Source organism: Sapajus apella, unplaced genomic scaffold, assembly GCF_009761245.1.
Source record: "Sapajus apella isolate SASKATOON/1434 unplaced genomic scaffold, GSC_monkey_1.0 scaffold45, whole genome shotgun sequence".
Classification (NCBI taxonomy): domain Eukaryota; kingdom Metazoa; phylum Chordata; class Mammalia; order Primates; family Cebidae; genus Sapajus; species Sapajus apella.
In genome coordinates this window covers 17,587,858-17,606,707 of record NW_022436985.1, presented here as the reverse complement: position 1 = coordinate 17,606,707, position 18,850 = coordinate 17,587,858, and the positions used below count along the sequence as shown (strand labels likewise).

The 18,850-nt window shown below is 36.8% G+C and overlaps 2 pseudogenes across 1 annotated transcript; both read right to left on the bottom strand.

The window, feature by feature from the left end:
- Nucleotides 1–2,822: 2,822 nt before the first annotated feature.
- On the bottom strand, nt 2,823–11,830 carry LOC116524377 (annotated as a pseudogene).
- A 5,305-nt stretch (nt 11,831–17,135) lies between these two features.
- Nucleotides 17,136–17,885, bottom strand: LOC116524560 (annotated as a pseudogene). Its single transcript, XR_004257389.1, has one exon. The product of XR_004257389.1 is annotated as a 40S ribosomal protein S6 pseudogene (transcript).
- Nucleotides 17,886–18,850: the final 965 nt, after the last annotated feature.

Sequence of the window (18,850 nt, the reverse complement as noted above, 5' to 3'; positions counted from 1 at the left end):
AAAGGAGTGTCTTGTGACAGGAAGCAAGCCAATGTGGTATCCTGGAAGCCAAGTGAAGAAGGTGCTTCTATGTGTGGGTCATGATCAATTGTGTCAATGCTGCTGAAAAGGGAAGAAAAACCAGGACTGAGACTTGTTCCTTATATTTAGCAAGTTGACATCATTAGGCATCTTACAAGCAGTTTGAGTGGTATTTTAGGAATGAAAGTAGAATCGAATTGAGCATAAGCTCTATAAGCATACGTGCTGCTGTTCTCTCTATTCTGTTTCATTGATTCATTTATCTATGGCTGGGCCAGTACTGCACAGTCTTTATTACTATGACTTAACAGTAAATCCCACTATCTAGTAGAGCAAATTCCTCTTCCTTATTCTTCAGAAGTATCTTAAATATTCTTAATGTATTAGTCAGCTATAGACATTTACATAGAAAATCCAAAAGAGTCCACAAATAAATGACTAGAACGAATAGAAGTGTTTAGCAAAATGACTGGATTTCAGATCAATATACAGAAAGTCAATTGTGTTCCTACACACCAGCAGCAAAATCTAGAAAATATAATGAACAAAAAGACATTTTTATAAGAATCAAAGTGAACATCAAGGAATATCAAATATCTGGAAATAAAAGTATTTATGCAAGACCTCTAATAGGAAAATTATAAAACATTATCAAGAAATAGAAGAGAAAACCTAAATAAATGAAGAAATATATCATGCTCATAGAGAGGAAAATTTAATGTTATACAGAATTCAGCTCTTCTCACTATATTATAACAAGGTTAATGAAGGAGAGAAGAGAACTAAGATAGGGCTTCAGAAAACAATTGCTCTTGGATGTGGGAAGAAGCAGAGGAGTCAAGCAAGAATTTCTGGAAGATGTGAAGTGTCTTCTTCAAGGAGTATTATGAGAGAGTGCCTTGGCAAACAAGGATGGAGAACATTTCCAGAAAGATTGAATAGTCAACATAACTTGATCACATCGAGGCTGGATTTAAAATGCTCAGATCTGGCAATTAGGAAGTCATCACTGAGTTTTGAGAGAAGAGTTGCAAGGAGAGAAGTGAACGGTTAGGAAGGAAGTGGAGACAGTGGACTCAGAAGGGGAAAGAAAAGAGAGAAAGAGATGCTAGCCTGACAAGACACTGTAGTCAATAGAAGATTTCAAAATAACTTTTTAAATTTCTGGATCAAGAGATTTTGGCTTAAATACACAGAGAAAGAACATAGCCGACCAATAGAGACTATTTGTTGACCACAGGAAATAGTACAATAGGATGTGTATCTAAGCTTATTTTTCTTAAAACTGTCAGAAAATACCAAATTTCACTTCATCCTTATAAACCAATGGAATATATAAACTTTATAGTTTCTAGAAAGCTAATAATTTTAAATATAGCTGTAAGCTATGTAATTTTGTTGGTTTTCCATGCCATTGCTTTGTATTAAAATGCTTCTTTTAGAGTTTACAAATGCCTTCACATACTATCTCATTCAAAGCTCAGAACAACACAATGAATTAATTTAGTTAAGTAACATTGCTGTATATTACAAATAAGGAAGCCTAAAATATTTTTTTAAAGTTTTAAAAACGTTAACTTTCATCAAGTATTATAGCAGCAAACTAAGACTGTGTAACTTAGCCATAAATAACTATTGCATTGGCAGCGTTCACAGTTGTGTTGCTGAGGATGCAAAGAATGGATGAGTCAAAGGATATGTATGTGCAACATCACTTAATCATGACTAATTTGGCTCACCTGAATATTCTGAATGTCAACCAGCCAGGAGTGGGCCGCAGGATATATAGCTGGGATGTGAATGAGCAAGCAGAAATAATTATCAGCGTAACATAAGAAGCATCAAACTTAGAAGTCTGCTCCTGACTCAGTTTGAGAATTTAGGCAAGCAGTTCCCTCTGCCTTATTTTTCCACTGGCCCATAAATGAAGAAATTGTGGATGTTTTTTAAAAATTATAGATGTTTTAACTTTTCCAGTTATATGTTGCATTGATTATAGGATTGAAAGGCTAGAAGGAAACCCAATTAACCAATGTTCTAAGAAAATTAACATAATTGGTTTGGGCTGGTTTACTAAGAACAGATTTTAGAAATATAAATGAAAACATTTCAGAATGAGATCATTTATTCAATTTTAAAAAAAGCAACAACACAATCAGGCTATTTTAATATCACTCAATGAGCTCAAAATGACTACAGTCATTTTTCTATTAACTGTAAGTTTTAAAACATTTCTGAGGTAACATGAATGTACACCCAAAATGAGTATTATAAAATAACAAAAACTATATACGGATTTTACGTTTTCTTTTTACTTCGATTTTTGTATATTTTCATTTCAATTGTTATTCAAAACATTCAAAATTATGTAGTTATATAATCGATAATGCAGTTAATAGCCTGTAGTTTTGTGACTCCTAATTTATCACCTGAGAAAGCTAAAATGAAATGAGCATATGAGTTTCCTTCTCCATGTTACTTGTTTACTTAACTTTTGAACTTTTTATTTCATATACTTTCATTAAGTCTCTCTAAAAAACATTTTTTTTCTCTGTTATAGTGGAAAGAGTATCATCTTTGCTGCCATCCAAGCTGAGATTCAAAATCCTACCACTTTATTAACAATGTGGCTTCAGGAAATTTACTTAATCTGTAAGCTTTATTTTTCATGTTCTTAAAATGATGATTTTTACATATATCTCATAAGCTGATTGTGAGACATTAGAGGAATAACATGAACAGTGTCCAGCACTTAACAGGTGTTTTGTACACAGTAGTGTTTTCTTTTTTTTCTTTTATTTTATTCCAGAAAACTTTTTTGCAAGTTGTTTTATTTACAATGCCAACTTTTAAAAGGTCACTAAGGTTAACTGGACAATAAACTAGGTAGACATTGCTTTACAAAACAGAGGGAAAGCCCAAAATGCCACTTACAGAGAACCCACAGTTCAGTTTTATTCAGAGAGAAGAAAAAAGAAACTTTCAAACATACTAGAAGAAACTCAGCCATAGGTTTGGAATCTGTACTCAAACTACACGTGCATTGAGGACAATATTCTGCTAATACAATTGACTTGCTGCTGTTTGTCTAATATTAACAATTATAAGCATAGCAGTGCAACTAGTATTCAGAACAATCCTGACAGTGTTACAGTGTCAGGCACAACATTTCACTTCTCTTCACACCACTGGTTCTCTTTGTGTAACTGGGTTTCCTCCTCTTCAGTAGAGTCATTTTTGATACTGAAGGTCTTGCGAATCTCCTCAGGAGTTTTCCCCTTGATCATATTGGCAACAGTTTTGCATGTAACATTAAGCAAACCTTTGAGGTCTAAGTAGTTTGCAGCCAGAATGAGTTCAAAAATTGTTCCTTGGTCATCTTTCAGGAATTCTTGGTCCCAAACAGGTATATCGTCCGTTCGCTTTTCTTTGTTCTCATCATCCTCAAGAGGAGGAGGGTCATCTTTGTGGTGGGTACACCACTAAATAACTTTTTAAATAATATTGCTGCATTAACATTTGGTAGAGAAACTGGGTCATCATCTTCATTCCCAAATCTTCTAACATGGTCTTGATAGTCACAGATTGTTTGGTAATTTCCACATCAACTTCAAATATCTCTCCATCAGAACTCTGCAACTTGAAGACATGGTATTTGGTGTTAAAGAGAGGCTGGCTGGAGGCTGACAAGAGCCAGGAGGCATCAGCGAAGGAAGAGAAAGGCGGAGGATGAAACCAGTTCACAGTAGTGTTTTCTATCGTCTGTTTACTTCTTTTTTAAGCTTTTACTTAAGGATTTTAATTGTAGAACTGGTCTTGTGAAAAAGTGAAACAATTCATCTCCTGCAACCCCAATTCTTTTCCCTTCAGATATCAAGAGTCTTTTTCTCTAATAATCTCAAAATCTGTAAAGAGTTCTATACTTTAGCCATTTATACGTGCTTAATAAAGATTTAGTTTCAGATTCCATTGAGTTTGAAAAGGACTTACAGATAGATAATCTAGCCCATTTTACAGTTAAGGTAATGAAGGGATAAAAAAATGTACATAATTTTCTCAAATACACATGGTGACAGTGCCAGAATTTAATCACTCTTTTAAAAATCAGGTCCACTGCTGTTTGTATTACATCTCTTTTAGCATTTTAAGCTTCTTGGTAATTGTTGAATGATAAGCTTTGTGTTATCTTAACAGAACTTGGGTCCCAGTAAGTGAAAAGGTATTTTGGGTTACAGCTGGGAAATGGTGCAGACATCTCAGACTGGTCTGGCTACCTAATTTTCAGGGCACAGTGCAAAATAAAAGTGTGAGATATCTTTTTCAAAAAAAAAAATAGAAAAAGAGTACCATTAAAGGTATTCAAATATAAAGATTTTTCTTCTATTTTTCCTTCTTTTTCAATTTATACTGTTTTTATTAGCATTTAATTTTGTTCCAAGTAGAAAATCTTTTAAATTTAAAATCATTAGCACAAATTTTACTCCTTGTCTTCATATTGTGCCATGCCAGTTTTAGATGTAAATATAAGACCATTTAACCTGTATGCAGAATCACCAAAATTAGACAATTCTATTTTGTATCTTGTATGTATTCTGTTGTTACCAGAACAGTAGAAATCGACACAAAGCTAACATGTTTTTATATTTCCTTTCTTGAAGGATACACATTCTACCAATACATTCTACTTTTGACTTACTGATAAGTAAGGAAGGAAAGCCAAAGGCATTATGGACTGTCCTATCTTTCCCTTTTCTTCTGTCCTTATTTTCAGCATAAGTGGTTGGCTAATACGTAAAAAGCAGCTCAGCACCATTGCCTTCTTTCTGCATTCCAAACAAGTTCCAGTTGAAACTCAAAGGGTGGCCTCCCAGGGCCTGAGCAAGTCCCCCTACATCCCCACCCCACCCTTAGTCAATCTTAGTTGTAACAAAATGACCTCATAGTGGCTTTATGTCTCACTGAACTACTACACCCCCTATGAGTCCACTGGAATTCTATGCTTATGGGGCATCACAAATGCTATATATAAATGTGGCAGCAAGGAACAGTGGTGGACACTCATATTGAGGCCTCTATCTCCTGTGCACACTCATAGGCTCCATTGTCCCATTAGATTTCATTTGCAAAACATAATTTAGGGATAAATTTATTTAAAATTTCAAGATGGCAATGGCAGAGCTTTAAACCTAACATGCAGTCTTTCTGAGCGTAGGACCCTGTGACACTGCACCGATTGCATGCTCATGAAACTGAACCTACTTTAAAGGTTCTTGAAATCAAAGAATCAGGCCAATACTTCGCTCGCCTATGCAGAGGAACAAACCTGTTCTGCTTTGTGTTACCTCTTCTCTTCTTCGTTTTTTTTCTTTTTTTTAGACAGGGTCTCGTTCTGTCGCCAGGCTGTGTAGTGCAGTGGCGGGCTATCTCGGCTCACTGCAACCTCCGACTTCCTGGTTCAATCAAGTCTCCTGCCTCAGCCTCCCAGGTAGCTGGGACTACAGCCATGCGCCACCACACCCAGCTAATTTTTGTATTTTTAGTAGAGACAGGGTTTCACCATATAGGCCAGGATTGTCTCAATCTCTTGACCTCGTGATCCGCCCACCTCGGCCTCCCAAAGTGCTAGGATTACAGGTGTGATCCACCTCATGATCCACCGCGCCCGGTCACCTCTTCTTTTCTTCCCTTATTCTTTCAAGAAGCTTTTTTCTAGAAATTCTTCTTTCACACCTGACACTAACTTTCTACTGCCAGTTTCCTCTGCTTACTGATCTTTTATTTTATATTGTTGTGTTTTAACTTAATTTCTCTTTCGCACTGTTATTCACCAGTCATATGAAAGATCTGAAGTAGTGTATCAAACTTTCCAATCTTTTCAAAGGTATTTATTAACATTGTACATTATGACAAAACTATTGCTTGACTATTTTTTATTATTCTTTCTGAAATATGTCCTACAAATGCAAGCTATTTCTGCACAATTTTTTTCCCTAGGTTAAACCTAATACATTTTCATGTTGTGGGGGTGATTGTCTCCTTATAAAAGTAACAGTAGTAAATGTTTTGTCTCTTGTTTTTTTGGCTTTCCCTTTCATAGTGCTTTCATGGTGTTCACTAAACTTCATGTTTCTCCCTAAATGTGCAGGACTGAATTGTCTTTCTTCAGATGTATTTTATCATTTAACATCTTGCTTAGTTGAAGTATCAGTAATGAACATCTACAATGACTAATTTCAGGAGAAATATGAATAATAATAGAGTTTAAATTTCTTTAGTGTTTTATGGTTACCAAAACATTTCACATACATTTTAAAATTTGATCTTCATGGCAACCCTGGGACTGACCTACAAATATTTGTTAGTCTTACAATTAATAAATAATACATTAAATAGCATATTAACATGTTTATTTCTTCCATCTTAAGGTTTAAACTTTTATTAGAACTTCTTTGGAAATTATCCATTAGTCTCTTTTCTAAAAGCCTCTAAAGGGGACTATCAAGCCTTCATGGTAAAGAAATAAAATGGTCATTTTGGAGTCATCACAGCCAGTTGAGTTTGTAGCCAACTGCAGCTAGCCACAATCTATAATCACAATTAAATAACTTAAAAATAAATGATTCTGGCCGGGCGCAGTGGCTCAAGCCTGTAATCCCAGCACTGTGGGAGGCCGAGGCGGGTGGATCACGAGGTCAAGAGATCGAGACCATCCTGGTCAACATGGTGAAACCCCGTCTCTACTAAAAATACAAAAAAAAATTAGCTGGGCATGGTGGCGTGTGCCTGTAATCCCAGCTACTCAGGAGGCTGAGGCAGGAGAATTGCCTGAACCCAGGACGCGGAGGTTGCGGTGAGCCGAGATTGTGCCGAGCCGAGATCGCACCATTGCACTCCAGCCTGGGTAACAAGAGTGAAACTCCGTCTCAAAAACAAACAAACAAACAAACAAACAAACAAACAAAAAAATGTAACACTTAGGAGAAGTTAGAGGCTTTGTGGATGAAGACAAAGGGACAAGGGGATTCACATACATCAGCAGGGTATCTTACAGACTCAACAGCAGAAACTAAAAGAACACTCACAAACTAACTTCCACCCACAAACTGAAAGAACCTCCAACATTGTAGGAGCATTTGTTCAGGAGGCAAACATATGAGGAAAGAAATAACTTGGGGCTGTAAAACTCTGGTAGCTTTGTCAGACAGGAAAAAGACATAGAGAAAAGTGTCTGGCAGATTCATACTGCAAATACAACATACATATAGCTGAGCTTTAATAATTATTAAGGAGTAGTTTAGGGCAACAATGATCATTCCAATGGCAATCAATATTAACAAATGGCTAATAATCGAGGTCCCCTAAATTACCCTAAGCTTGCTCCAAACCTGGAGGGCAGGATGGAAAACGCAACAGTGACTCATTGATATTTTGCCAATTTGACGTAATGAAGAATTAGAGGACAGTAAACAATTGAGTTTACTTCTCTGATTCTTCACTATGATGGATTAGCAAAAATTGTATTAATGAGTCACTCTTGAACTTTCCATCCCTTCCCCCAGGTTTACTCAATTGTAAAATTTTAAAAATTACATTGCTCATACCTGTAGATTTGGAAATTCATGTTTCTTAACAACAGAGTAGTACTTAGTTCCCCAGCACTGAAAAGTGTTTAAGGAAAAAGCATATTTCCTCTACCATTCACAATTTCACCTGTGCATAATCTGTTTAAAATTGTATTTTTCAACCTGCTAATCATGGTCTATTAGTGAGTTGCGAAATCAAATCAGTAACTTACATTTTAAAGAGAATAGTTCAGATGAAAAAAGAAAACAGAGTATGTCAAATGTATGATACATGCCTAGCTTAATAATTGCTTGGTGAGAGTGTGTACCAGAAGCCACATAAAATGTACTGCTTAAAGCAAAATGTTTTGAAGACACTGTTTCAGGAAACAATTAGTACTCATCCCATCATGCCCTACATTCCAGTTTACTAAATCATCATAAGAAGTCTATTATCTTCATATAATTCTCAGCAATTTCTCATCTAACCGTTTTTCCCCCCTTTCTTTCCTCTCATTTTCCATGGTGCCATCTGGAACTCATGTTTCCTCATGAGAAAAATCCATTATATCTTCAATGGCATTTAAAAATGCCCCTTTATCATCTTGTCCTAACTTAATCTTTGCTCTCCCTCATGATCTTGCTTCCCGTACAGCCCTCTCAAGTCGCAGCTGTTTCTCTCATGCTCCCTATGCAATTTAGGCCAGAAGTGGGGTGAGTACTCTTCCAGACCACTGTCCCTCACTTCTTTCTAAAATCCCTGACTTTAGACCTGTTGCCATCAGATTACGCCACTTGCTGTCCTACTTGTTGGGGACATCTACAGATACTCAGATCTTCTTATTTCTTATAAATATTATTTCCTGGTTCTCTTGCTCCCTCGTTATTTCTGTTCTTTCTCTTCATAATTATTTCCATACCCATACTGTATGTCCTTCAATCCCATTGCCTCTCATTTTTTCAGTCTTCTTTTCTCTGATGATCTTGCCCTCCACCCACAACCATAGATATAATGCCTTAAGCATGCTGACTGGTTTTTACTTTAAATTCATTACCACTGCCTTTTGCTCCCTGGCAATCTAATCCCTGTACTATCCACCCCTCCACTCTCCTCGATGCTGCTTTTCTCCTCTCCAATCTCCAATGCATTTTTTCCATTCTTATTCTCAAATGAAACAGAAACAATCAGAAGTAATATCATATAATCCCATTATTACATCTTCAAGGTTACCAGTATCCATGACCATTTTTCCTGCTTTTCCTCCTGATATGACAGACAGACTCTCTGTGCTTTTACCTAAGAGCAAGTAGTACACAAATGTTTCTCAACCAGGAGTGATTTTGTCCCCCATGGGAAAAATGTCTGGATACATTTTTGGTTGTTACAACCCAATGAGAGGGAGCAGGTGATTCTGGCATCTAGTAGGTAGAGGGCTGAGATGCTGCTAAACACCCTACAATATACAGAAGAGCCCCCACAACAAAGAATTGTCTGGTCCAGGGTCCAGGAGGTCAGTAGTGCCAAGGCAAAGAAGCCCTGTCTAGCGATAATGCACTGAAACATGCCCCTCCCCAGCACTTCTCCTCTCCCTCTTTTACATTGCCAAGTTTTCTTCTTATCTGATCATTTCTACCTTCATACAAACATACTGTTGATATTTCATATTTTAATAAGATTTTTCTCATTGCCATATTTCCTTCTAGCTACCTCTCCATTTCTCTGATCCCCATAAACAACAAAATTCATAAATGAGTGAGATAATTTTCTGCTACTGAAATCACCAAATCTTTTCTTCCTATTCTCTCTCTTGAGCTCAGAGAGTTCAACCAAACTCTCTCATCACTCAAGATAATAGTGTATCATGTTGTCAAATGTCAGTTATTCTTATCTGACAACTATTAACATTTAGCATGATTGATCACTTCCTGCTTCTTGAAAGAATGTCTTCTCTTGGTTGCTGGCCGCCTATCTCAGTTTGTCTCTTACCTCATTGGCTGGGGATATTCAGTGTCTTGCTTTCATTTTATTCATGGCTTAACTTTAAAATCCTTTGATCTCTTTTCTAACTATAGTAGTTTCCTGGATGACATCATCTAGCCTCATGGCTTTAAATTTTATCTATCTGCTGATGGCTTCTGAATTTATATCTCTAAGATCAATTTCTCTCTAACTCCAGACTTTTATAATCAACACCTATTCAACATTGTCACGTGTTTACCTAATTAGATAGCCAAAACAGAGCTCCGAATTTTATCCCCCAGACCTATTCTTCCAGCAGTCTTTCCCTTCTAAGTTAGTGGCATTCCCATTCTGCAAAACTGCTTAATTCAAAAAACTTGGTGTCATTCCTATCTTCCTGTTTCCTTTGTGCTGTACCCTTTCTATCTATCAGCAACTCCTGTTGCTCTATCTTCAGAATGTTTCCAACATCCAACCCTTAAATCCCCTCTAATGCAAATACATCAGTAAAAGCTGCATTATCTTAGGACTGAATTATTTCAATAGTCTCCTAATTTAACTTCCAGCTTTCACCCTTGTGTCCCTTATAGTCTATCCTTTACCCAACTCCCAAGAGATCATTTTGAAAATTAATTAAGACCATGTTATTTTGCTCAGAACCCTTCACTGGTTTCTCTTATCTTTCAGATTAAAATTTGCAATTCTTGCCATTATCTATAAGCTCACACATGATAATGATCACTGTTTCCTTTGACCTCTTCTTTTACCAGTCTTACTCTCTCTCACTCTTTGTCAATCACACTGGCTTCCTTGCTCTTCCTGGACTACATCAAGCATGATTTTTTCAGAACATTTTTTTCTCTCCATAGCTGTGCAACTTGCTTCCTCACTTTCCATGTCTCTGTTCAATGGTGAATAGTCAAAAATGCCTCCCTTGACCACCAGTTGTTATTTAACAACACTTGCACCTCCCACCTAATATCGCCATCCTGCTTACTATGAAAAACTATTCTTCTCTTCTGAAACAGGGTCTTGCTGTGTCACCCAGGCTGAGTTCAGTGGCACAGTCACTGATCACTGCAGCCTCAGCCTCCTGGGTCAAGCAGCCTTCCACTTCAGCCTCTCAAGTAGCTGAGACTACAGGCATATAGTACTATGCCTGGCTAATTTTTTTCCCTTTTTTGTAGAGACAGGATCTTGCCACGTTGCCTAGGCTGGTCTTGAACTCCTGTATGCAAGCGATCCTCCTGCTTGGGCCTCTCAAAGGGCTGAGATTACAGATGTGAGCCACTATGCCAGGCTAAAATATTTTATTTTTTAAGTGGTTTATTTATCATTTGCCTCACTCTATTGGATTGCAGTTCATAAAGGTCATGTTTGTTTTGTTTTTATTATTATTTATTATCACATCTCTAGCACCCAGAACTGTACCTGGGTGCTATTATTTAGTAAACACTTTTAATACGTTGTAAAATTTTGTCATTACAAGTTGTCATTTTAAAAATGTCACTTTTAAAATTATTAAGTGTCTCAGAAAACATATCATAAGGTACCGAAATTAAACTCTGCTCTGTATCTCAACCCTCCTCTGAGCAGGACTGACACTTTTGGAATACTATCCTCCTAGAGGACTACTTTCTTGTGTGAGACAATTTGTCAAGGCAAACATAATAAAATATTGATGGAATTCCTTCACATCGAATTAAAACGTCTGCACATTGTACTGTTACACAGTATCAGGGCGGAACCCAAATCCAGCATTGCAGGAGTCCTCAGTGACTTGCTATTTTTTAGAACTTTAATGCAGCAATCTGGCATCAGTAAATATTTACTCAATTGAATCATATGACAGAAGTACTTTACAATCATCTATAATTACCCATCTTGATACATGGTCTTAACATGGCTATAGAATTGGGGCTCTAACAAGATGTTCAATCGCTGATTTCTAGGCTAAGAACTCTGGGTTTTTAGAGTATTTGCGGATGCCCAACTGCTCCTCTCGGATTATTGTTCCCTGAGTGGAAAAAGAACAAAGCATCAACAATAAATGAAAAACAAAATATCGCTAAGATTCACTTCTCTTTGTTTTCCACTCTCCATGGTGGCTGCAGTGTATCACCTGCCTTCTGGCATGTAAGCTCTGGGTGACTCTCGGTTCTGCTGGAGTACTGCAGGCTTCCCTGTCATCATGGTGTGATCCTCCCAAGCCAATCTGGGGCTGCAGGCCACCACTTCCACTATTATCATGTTCCCTGTTTTTGCTTGTTTGGGGAGTACCTATCATCCTGCTATGACAGTCTGTTCTGCCCTTCTTCTTTATCCCATGCCACTGTCTCTGCAATTTCTCTGCTATCACTAGTTCCTGAACTCTGGTTACCGACAGCTTGCCAACAGCACACTCTGTGCCCTTGTCATCTCTAGCCTATCACACCTGCTGCTGCCACCTGCTCCAGTACCTTGCCAACATCTCCCCTACTGCCTTCAATGCTGGCCACGCTCCTTCAGGAGGAGAAAGGACTTTTTCTAATCAGTGGCTGCTGCTGGACAGTGACACACTAAACAGTGACATCTGGGAAATATCAAGTCATCTGTCCTTGAGATGGTGTACTACTCTTATTGTTGCCAAGATATTTTACCAGCAAATTCTGGGGTCTGTGGCGTTTACTGTTCTAATACCTTCTTTTACTAACTAATACTTGCAGACTCTATTAAAATAAATTCTAACCATTAGTTTAAACTACTCCATTGTCTTGTTTTCAGAGTCTTCTCCTTTGATTGTCATATCAAAATTTAGTTATGGGGGGAGGGAGGAATATGTAGTGATTAAAAGTTTGGTTGCGGCATCACTGACATTAACTAGGGTCATAGAAATAAGTCAAAACAAAGAGCCCTCTATTATGTTTACAGATATACTTGAATTAAACATTTACATTTTAACATGAATATTGAGTTGGTAAATGATCTGTAAAAGATAATTAATTAGGATATTCGTAACTATATTACATACTTCTAGATAAATAATGTGTTCCATAGTACTCTGTTTTTCCAAAGTGCCAAGGAGAAGACTGGAGGTATGTGTGTGAAAGAGAGAGAGAGAAAATGAGAGAATATTAATATAAATTTTTTATCTATATCAAAATAAAACAAAATTGTTTGTAAAATGTATATCTATAAAATAACAGATTAGTGAAGATACACAGATAAATAGAAATCAAAACATGTTAATGTTCTATATAAACAGCAAATTACAGTGCAAATATGAAGATGATTAATAGAAAGGCTATTTCCAAAGCACAGCTTCCAAAATAGTAAATTAACTTCTTAATAAGGCAGTCTCTGTCACTAATGAGTAGCTCTAATGCTAGAAAAATTACACTAAGCCAAAAGCTACTTTCCTTTATACTAGCTCTATGTTTTAAGTGACACAAAGTAGCCTACTCTCACTTGCAAAGCATATTAAATAATTGAAGACACTTTTATGAAATTGTAAAATCTAGAACAGCCATGTTTCCTTAGAAGTGAGGAGTCAAAAGAGTTTCATGCATTGCTCAAGGGGTTTGTGGAGAGCTTTTAGAAAAGTAATCTGGCAATACATATCGTAATATAAAATACACATAAACTTTAACCCAGCTATTCCAGTTTTAGGAATCTATGTCACATAAATACAATTGCTGGTACATTTGAATGTACCAATGTATATTAATGCATTGTAAACAAATGGTAAAAAATTACTGGGAACAACTTGAATAATTATAAAATGTATATATTTATTTGATGTAACTCTATTAAACATAAAGCAAATATTTAAAAAAGAGAACTATATCCATATGTATTGATCTATTTTGCCCTTAGTATATTTTTATGTGAAGAAAGAACAACCATGTGTATTATAAAATCCAATTTCTTAGAACTAACTATCCAAATATATATTTAGGGATAATAGCATAGAAAAGGCATGGAAGAACATAGTATACATTGTTAACTGTTCATTATGCTTTTAAAATATACATCTCTTTTGTTTGAATAAGTTTTCATTTCTTTTAAAATTAAATTGTCTAATATCTAAAAATGCAACTTATTAAAAAGATAAAGCACAATCTATGCTATTTCATAACTACATGAAAATATATTTACTTCTAAAATTTCTTCTGGTTTGGAAATTGTATGCTTATTTTCTAGTCACAGACAAACTTATACCCAAAAAAACTCCTGGTTTTCAGACATGAATCACTAAAGATCTTGTTAATAGTTATTCAATTTCAGTAAAGTTGCTCAACTTTAATAAAGTTGTGACAAAAAGACCTCTGTTATTTTAAAAGTACACACTTTTGTATTTGGATCAAAAGTGGGGATACATCTAAGTAAAAATATCAAAAGGTTATACCTGAAGGAAAAGGTATGGTTCCCACAAATATTTTATTTTCTAGCCTAAACATCTTTCAAACAAAGAAAACATTCCCAGATCCTTTACATCATGTTGATTGTCATTCTCTCGTTTTGGTTTAAGATATGTTATTCTGCTTTGGAAACATTTATCTATATCTTTCTTAAAGTATTTCAATATTGCAACTGATTTTTAGAAGACTTATCTCAATGGAGATTTACACTGATAGTATAGCAAATGTGTGGTTTATTGTAGTTGTGAATGTTTTAACATCGCTATGTTGAGTTCTCTATTATCTATTTTGTGTTTGAGAAACATTTTTTTAGCATAAATGCAGGACTTTACCGTTATTCATTTTCAATTTGATGATGTTCACTATGCTAAAATTAGAAAAGAACTATACTGTGCATACAGTATGGTAACCACTACATGAAAAATATACCTACCTGTTCAAATAAATCAGGCTTACAGTGGTGCTATTCACAATAGCAAAGAGGTGGAAGCAATCCAAATGTCAATCAATGGATGACTGGATATACAAAATGAACATACAGTAGAATATTATTGGACTTTAAATAGAAAGGAAATCCTGTCATATCCACAACATGGATGAACCTTGAGGACATTAGGCAAATGCAATAAGCTAGTCACAGAAAGACAAATACCGTGTGGTTCTACTTGCATACGGTGATTTAAAATAGTCAAACTCACAAAAACAGAAAGTAGAATGGTGGTTACCAGAAACTGAGGAAAGGGGAGAATGGGAGTTGTTTAATGAGTACAAAGTTTCAGTTTTGCAAGATGAAAAAGCTCTGGATATCCTCTTCACAACAATCGGAATGTACTTAACACTACCAAGCTATACACTTAAAAACAGATAATATGAGAAATTTTATGTTGCATGTTATTTACTACAATTTTAAAAAGCAGAAAGAGCAAAACTTATTGATATAGATGTGAAGGACTGAGGAATGAGGTTGTACACAATAACTCAAAGCATTCTGCCTTAGGCAACTTGATAGATGGTGATTGCATTAATAGAAAGGTGAGCCCGGGCATGGTGGCTCACGTCTGTAATACCTGTACTTTGGAAGGCTGAGGTTAGCAGATCATTTGAGGCCAGGAGTTTGAAACCAGCTTGGCTAACATGGTGAAACCCTGTCTCTACGAAAAATATAAAAATTAGTCAGGTGTGGTGGTGCATGCCTGTAATCTCAGCTACCTGAGAGGCTGAGGCAGGAGAATCACTTGAACTCAGGAGGCAGAGCTTGCAGTGAGCTGAGATTGCACCACTGCACTCCAGCCTGTGTGACAGAGAGCAAGACTCCATCTCAACAACAACAACAAAACACACAGAAAAAAGATGAATATACATGGGGAGGAGCAATCTGAGTAAATATAATAGACACTGTGGTGCTTTGCACTATCTCTTCTTTGCCCAAGTGATTTCAGTACTGCTCTGGTAAGCAGTCTCATGCATACTGTTAGCGTCCTATCTTAATAAGAAGGTTTGCACCATTGCTTTTCTACTTCAGGGCTTTCTCCTAAGGCACGAATACTCCAAACCAACACACAGATGCAGCCTGGAAGTGGGAGAAAGAGGAATCAATGGATCGATGCTCCTACTTTCCCATCCTGCTGGGATATTGTTTTAAGGCAATTTCTACAGGATGCCTAATATGTCCTCAGTGGATCTGAGCCACAGTTGCTGATGCTGGTAACCAGTTTAACAATGTACCCTCCTCTTACTTTTTTTGTCTTTTTTTTTCAATTTCTGGTTTTATTCTCTGAATGCTCTTTTTTTCCCTGATTCTTAGAGTAATCTTCCAAATAAAATATATATTAATACACCCAATGTTTGACTCAGGCTTTCATCAAAACTATAGACAGTTTTCAAAAGAAGACATACATGCAGCCAACAATCGCATGATGAAAAAGCTCAACATCACTGATCATTAGATAAATGCAAATCTAAAAACTACAGTGAGATACCATCTCACACCAGTCAGAATGGCTATTACTAAAAAGTTGAAAAATAACAGATGCTGGCAAAGTTGTGGAGAAAAAGAATGCTTATACACTGTTGGGGGGAGTGTAAATTCGTTCAACCATTGTGAAAGACTGTGTGGCAATTCCTCAAAGACCCAAAGACAGAACTACCATTCAATCAAGCAATCTCATTACTGGGTATATACTCAAAGGGCTATAAATATAAATTGTTCTATTATAAAGACAAATGCACATATTTGTTCATTGCAACACTATTCACAATAGTAAAGACCAGAATGTCAGCCCAAATGCCCATCAATGATAGACTTGATAAACAAAATGTGGTACATATACACCATAGAACACTATGCTGCCATGTAAAAGGATAAGGTCAAGTCCTTTGCAGGGACATGGATGGACCTGGAGGCCATTATCTTTAGCAAATTAATGCAGAAACAGAAAATCAAATGCCACATGTTCTCACTTATGAGTGGGAGCTAAATGCCAAGAACACATGTACACATAGAGGGAAACAACACACACAGGAGCCTCTTGAAGAGTGGAGAGTGGGAAGAAGGAGAGAATTAGGAAAAATTACTATTGGGTACTAGGTTTAATACCCATGAAATAATCTGTATAACAAAGCCCCATGACACAAACCTATGTAATAAATCTGCACATGTACCCCTTATTTTAAAGTAAAAGTTAAAAAACAAAAAAAATAAATGAAATATTTAGGACACGCAAAGTGTTAGGAACCTTTGGGAAATTTAGTTGAAGATGTTCACTAGAAAGTTAGAAATTGGCTGGGAATGGTGGCTTATGCCTGAAGTCCCAGGGAGGCCAAGGTAGGAGGATCACTTGAGCTTAGGAGTTCTAGACCAGCCCAAGCAACATAGTGAGACCCTGTCTCTACAAAAACAAATAAATAAATATAATATAATTAACTGATGTGGTGGCTCACACTTGTAGTTCTAGCTACTTGAGAGGCTGAGGCAGGAGGATGACTTGGGTCCAGGAGTTTGAGGCCTGCAGTGACATATAAACAAGCTACTCTACACCAGCCTGGGTGACAGAGCAAGATCCTGTCTCAAAAAATAAAAAATTTAAATTTAAAAAGAAAGAAATTAATTAGTGTTACCTCAAAAGTAATTGTCTTTTCCATTTCTCTTTTTTTTTTTGAGACTGATCTTATTTATTTGTTACTCAAAAAATCTTATTTCTGACTAGATTCAGATTTAGAAGTAGACGCTCACAGAGACAAAAGTCTGCATCTCTTCGCAATTTGTTCCTGGCGCTTCTGTTTAGCCTCCTTCATTCTCTTGGCCAAAAGTTTAGCATATTCTGTGGCCTCTTCCTTGTTTTTCTTAGTACGCTGCTTCTTCAGAGCAATACCCCGCCGTTTGTGCTGCAAGACACGTGGAGTAACGAGACGCTGAATCTTGGGTGCTTTAGTCCTAGGTTTCTTACCTTCTTTTTCTAAGGGCTTTCTTACAACATACTAGCGGACATCATCTTCTTTAGAGAGATTGAAAAGTTTGCGGATTCTGCTAGCTCTTTTGGGCCCCAGGCGTTGATGCACCATAGTATCAGTTAGTCCAGGAATATCCTTCTCTCCCTTTTTTTTACAATAACCAAGTTGAGAACGCTCAGATTACATCCACAATGCTACCACGAACTGATTTTCCCTTTCTTTCTCCAGTTCTCCTTGGTCTGTAACAGGAATGCCCCTTACTCAGTAGCAGGCGGACACAGCCATGAGTCAAGACACCCTGCTCCATGGGGAAACCTTGTTTGTCGTTCCCACCACTGATTCGGACCACATAACCCTTCCATTCTTCACCCAGAGCGTCAGCAGCAACTTCTGTCGCCATACGCTTCTCATAAAAAGTACGAAGTTTGCGTTCATCGTCCACTTCGATGAGTTTCTGGCACCCAGTGGCTGGGAAGAGATGTTCAGCTTCATCTTGAAGCAGCTATACGCCTTCCCAGCGCCACGGAAAAGGGGGCCAGCTTCCACTTAGCGCACGTCACACAGCGGCTTTCAGTTCTCCGTCTTTTCCATTTCTTGATCCGTCCTCTTCATTTTCCAGAAACTGTTTTCTGCTACTCATTTACGTCTGTCATTGTTTCTGTGCTCCTTCTCCTATTTTACTAGTGCTTTTTTTTGTTTTGTTTTTTAAAGTCAGCGAGCTTAAGAAAGTTCACTGAATAGAAAGTTTATCTAAAATGTCTCACCTTGCTCTTCCTCAAATGGACCTTTTGTGACTATATATAGCTCTAGTTTCTTTTCAGAGACTCTTCTGTTCTTCTTGAGTTTTTGGCCATAGGATCATACCTAATTTGTTTCTTAATCAAATTGCTCTGAATATAGGTACGTTCTCTACCTTCTCTGCAACTTTATTTCATCAAATGAAAAAACAAAACAAAACAATATCCTTTAAATATAATGTGAAAAAACTTAAAGATATTTTGGCTCAGTGCGGACTTGTCAGTCTAAGAGAGGTTTACTCTTAAAGAGGTAGGTTTTCTTTCTTGCTTGCTTTTTATTTTTTAATACCTGTAGGAACCCATTCTGTCCATGTGTCATATCTTATCTGATGCACAATGTCATAAATGTGGTTGAAATCTGGAAAAAATCCTGGATCTTTGGCACTTTTCCAAAGGCTAAAAGAAATGTTTGCAGAAATGAAAGCTGTTGTGTCCTGGGAGAAGTAAAATTGTTCTGCTTAAATCCAAGTTATTGTTTTAAAGAGAACAAAAACGAGAAGTTTGGAAGATGAAATGATGATTAATCCACTCTTGTAAGTTAGAGTACTCTTCTCCTTTTTGTTTTATTAGCTGCTGTGACTATGTTTCCTTGTACTAACCATCTTCCTGCAAGCACAGTGATCCCTATTTCCTGGGATATCATTTCCCCACTATGCTTTG